The sequence below is a fragment of the Choloepus didactylus genome, chromosome 12 (genome assembly GCF_015220235.1).
Source record: "Choloepus didactylus isolate mChoDid1 chromosome 12, mChoDid1.pri, whole genome shotgun sequence".
In the NCBI taxonomy this organism is placed as follows: Eukaryota; Metazoa; Chordata; class Mammalia; order Pilosa; family Megalonychidae; genus Choloepus; species Choloepus didactylus.
The window spans coordinates 96,836,453-96,841,265 of record NC_051318.1 but is presented as its reverse complement, the minus strand read 5'-3'; the positions used below and the strand labels follow the sequence as shown (position 1 = coordinate 96,841,265).

Below are 4,813 nucleotides of genomic sequence, written 5' to 3'. Positions count from 1 at the left end.
AAGACTAACTCTCTGCTCAGTCATTGGGGAAGCAGCTGTTCAAAGAAGTGAAAATCACATCTCTTGAAACCTAGGCTCAGATGCAGTGACGTCTCCCTCATGTATATCGTCTCACAAAGCATCACGGGGTCAAGGGCCCAGAAGAGAATCCAACAGAGTTGTGAACAAATAGAGGTTCACGTGTTCACTGGCAAGAGCCTCACCCTAAAGCAACATCACAGCACTTGTTGGCTCGTGGTTCAGACAATAGCTGGCCAAAGAAGAAGAAAACAATATGAAAGAGGTTTTTAAGGAAGATTTTTCTCCCCTTTCAAACAAGAGGTTTTCAGATTAACACCTCCATCTTCCTCTTCTATCATTATCATCGTCATCGTCGTCATCATCATCACCACTACCACTGACTGCTACCATTTATTGAGGTTTCACCATGTTCAGTGTTCTCTATTTCTGTGTACAGATTGCCCTAAAATGTAGCAGCTTAACCACTTGCACAGATGCTGAAGATCAGGAATCTAGAAGTGACCTATGTGCTTCTAGCTCAGGGTTTCTCAGATGGTTGAAGTCAGTCTGTATGAGGGGGGTAGGGGAGGTTGCAATGAACCGGGGCTGGAGGATCCACTTCCAAACTCACTGATATGCTGTTGGTCGGAGACTTCGGTACCTGGCCAGCTGGGGCTCTCCACAGAGCAACGTGGCAGCTGGCTTCCCCCAAAGCAAACAATCAGAGAGAGAAAGGGCAGCCAAGGCAGAAGCCATAGTGCCTTTTTATGATCTGTTCTCCAAAGTTGCACACCATCACTTCCACTCCAATCTATCCATTAGAAGCAAGTCATTAAATACAGTCCACACTCAAGGAGAGGGGAATTAGTTCCCACCTCTTGAAAGGAGGAATATCAAAGAATTTGTGGACATATTTTTTAAACCACCCCACTATGTTACAAGGCCTGTGGTACACATGTTACATGTATTTTCTTTCCTGATGTGAAAGAAGAAATTGCTTACTCATGCATTTGACCATTCAGCAAACCTTTACTGCAGCCCCTGCTTTTCCAGTCCCACTGGTGCATTTTATCCCCAATTGTTTCTTGTTTCTAGCCTTATTTTTTCCCTTGTTGCACCTATTGTGGTCTCTTCTTAGAAACTGAGAGACTGAATGTAAACAAACAATGGCCAGACCATGTATTAAAAATAGAACTCTGACCCACATCCTCTGCAGCAAACTATCTGGGAAGCCAAACCCTAACCCCTACACCAATCAGCCCAAAACAATCAGAACTTGGTCAGTAATTGCCGGTTTCCCTAATTTTTCCCCCACATCCAACTTAGGACCAACTGAAGAAAGCCAAATATGCTCCCCTAACAAATTACATCAGATGTCTCACTTCTAATTAGACTACTTCCAGCTTCCCCATGCCAACAACCTCTAATCGGGGTAGACTTGAAGCCTTCCCTCTCTTCCACTATAAAGCTTTCTCACTTCTCTGCCTCCCTTGGAAGCTCTGCCAACCTCTTGCTGTAGCAAGCTCTGAATAAATAGCCTTTCCTTATTCTCATTTGACTGGTCTTCATTCATTTACACAAGACTTGCAATAACATCTTCCTCATCTGGCCACCAAAATATCCCCACATTTATGTTTCTTTCAAGCAACTGAAGTCCTTACCAAAAGCAGTATTTTAAGTCTACACTTACAGAAAACACTTATAATTTAACTATTGCCTGCAACAGAGATATCATACAATTATTAGTTGGGGAAATAGCCAACACAAGCCTGTCTCGTTCATGAAAGAAGACAGCCACTTTCCAGATATAATTTGGGAAGAAGTAGGGAGGAGTTGTTCTCACCAAAATAGCTCCCCTTCTCCATGCTCTAGAATTCTCACCTAAAGGAAATTCACCAAAGCTACCCTTTAAAATGTAGGTGTTCCCAGAAGGTACAGAGGTGAAACTATCAAGTAGCCATTAACTCCTTAACTAAAATTGTTTTATCAGGTTAGCTATACAAGCACTTTATAGGTTCAGAAGAAATTAGACACAACATTAAAAACACTCCTTGAAATAGAGAAACTCAAGAAAGACACGGATTAGTTTCCCACAAGGTCAGGCAAAGATAGTCCAGGGCATAGAAGCAGAGCACAGGGTATTGGGGAAGGGATAAGAGGAATAAATAGAGGATACCTTAGTTTAGATGCTCTCAAAAGCAAAGCTTGAGAGAAGGACACAAGAGCAAGTAATTTATTTGAGAGGCTCTCCCATGATGCAGAGATAAGTGCTAGGATGGGGAACATCAGCAGAGAGTTCAATTCTGCTGGGGTCTCTTTGCCTCCCAGAGTTGTTTCTGCTAAAGGAAGGGAGGTTGAAGAATTAGCCATAGGTTCCCATCCTCCATTAGATGAGGGCTCCCCTGGGCAATGACTTCCCGCCCTTGCAGCTGTCCTTGAGGGTTTCTGCACCCCTCAGAGAAGGCCCTGGGACAGAAGATAGAAAAACATGCACCCTCACATGGGGAGCTTTCTATTAGCACCTGCAGCCATGGCTGAAATCAGAGATGGGTGGAGCAGATGTGATTCAGGATAGCAGATGCCTCTCCTACAAAGCATCGCAGAAAGGGGAACCGAGGTTTCCTAAAGACAAGCGTCATCTACATCACATTTTTACTTAGGACCAGTGCCAGAGATAGATCTGTTTTGATCCCCTACACAAATGGGGCTAGTTATTAGACCATCAAGAAACCTTTCTTCTAAAATAGGCCCCCAAAGTATGATCCCTACAGCTATGTTAAAATGAAACACCAAAAGAACAAGCAACAAAAGAAAAAATAGATCAATTTGACTTACCAAAATTAGAAACTGTTGTGCTTCAAAGGACATCATCAAGAAAGTGGAAAAGACAACCCACTAGAATGGGAGAAAATATTTACAAATCATATATCTGATAGGGGACTGGTAGCTAGAATATATAAAGAATAATTACAGCTCAAGAATAAAAAAGCAAAAAACCCAACCAATAAATGAGCAAAGGATCTATATAGACATTTCTCCAAAGAAGATGTACAAATGTTTAATAGGCACGTGAAAATATGCTCAATATCATTAGTCATCAGGGAAATGCAAATCAAAACCGCAATGAGATACCACTTCCTACCAATAGGATGGCTTTAATCAAAAAGGCAGATCATAACAAGGGTTGATGAAGATATGTGAAGAAATTGGGACTCTCATACACAGTTAGTGGGTACTCCCACTTTGGAAAATGGTCTGGCATTTCCTAAAAAGTTAAATGCAGAGTTACCATATGACCCAGTAATTCTACCCTTAAGTATATGCCTAAGAGAAACTAAAATATATGTCGATACAAAAACTTGTACATAAATGTTCATAGCAGCATCAGCCATGATAGCCAAAAAGTGAAAACAAACAATGAATGGATAAACAGAACGTAGTAAATACACATGACTAAGCCTGGTTTTCTTTCTCTTGGCCAAACCACCAGCCTTACTTCTCATCCTAACTACCCTGAAACTAATCTTGCAGCTGTGAGACTACACAGAAAAACAATTCATACTGCAGGGAAAAAAAATAAGGAAAAAGGCAAATGCAGACTCTGACTACTATAAAAGAGGATGGGGGTGTTGGGAGCAGTTTCCTGGCAGACAACCACTGGAATCTTCTTGAGTATGCTTCTAATCGTTTTGCCATTGGAATCCATGGCTCATGGGTTATTTCATGAATTGAGTAACTGTTTAGGAGAAACGTCTGTTGGATATGCTATTGTGATTCCCACCAACTTCTGCAGTCCTGATGGTCAGCCAATGCGTCTTCCACCAGAACATGCTCAGGAGTTAAATTTAAGGTCTACTGGCATGCTAAATGCTATCCAAAGATTTTTTGCATATCATATGATTGAGACCTGTGGATGTGACTATTCCACAAGTGGACTGCCTGTTGGTACTCTACATTCCAAACTGAAAGCTTTCCTCGAACTTGGGACTGTGGATGGACCTGGACATATATGAGACATATATTTTGTATTACAGTGGGCACACCCATGGCACAGAAGAGTGGGCTCTGGCAGGTGGAGGCATATTATATCTGGACACACTTTTAGAATGGTGGAGAGAAAAGAATGGTTCTTTCTGTTCACGGGCTTATTATTGTATTAGACAATGAGAATTTAACCCCTTGGGTAAAAGAAGTGAGAAAAATTAATGACCAGTATGTTATAGTGCAAGGAGCAGAGATGACAAAGACAATAGATATGAAGAGGCTGACATGCCACGGCTGGGTGACGTTACCAAAGACTGGGTAGAACATAACTGCAACTCCAGTAATAACATCTGCTGGACTGAAAAGGGACGCACAGTGAAAGCAGTGTATGGTGTATCAAAACAGTGGAGTGACTACACTCGGCATTTGCCAACAAGAAACGACATGGCCAAGCACTGGATGTTATACTTTCTTTGTATTATATATCCATTAATGCATTTGGCTGTGCAAATTGATTGTGTGGGCTGAACATTTTTAAAGAATTTTCATTCACACTCCCCAACCCCACCCTCCCCTTTCCCCTTCACCCTGAGAGACTCCTAACTGAGCAATTCCTTATCTCCCTCCTTTCTCTCTCCCAGCCCTTACAGGCTCCAGATGGCCTGATTGCTGCAAAAGAAAACATTCTGAACCATGTGATCCTCATTGCAACCTTACCCATCTTGGTAGAACCAAACTCGTCCTGGTTGCAACCTTAGTAATTCTCTCACCCACCTCAGGGACCAACATCCCTTACTATCTTCCAGAGCTTTTCCTCCAACTCACTCCC

The 4,813-nt window shown here is 42.1% G+C and overlaps 1 pseudogene; it reads left to right on the top strand.

Annotated features, from left to right (window-relative positions):
• Positions 1-3,632: 3,632 nt before the first annotated feature.
• On the top strand, positions 3,633-4,512 carry LOC119506921 (annotated as a pseudogene).
• The last annotated feature ends 301 nt before the right edge of the window (positions 4,513-4,813 follow it).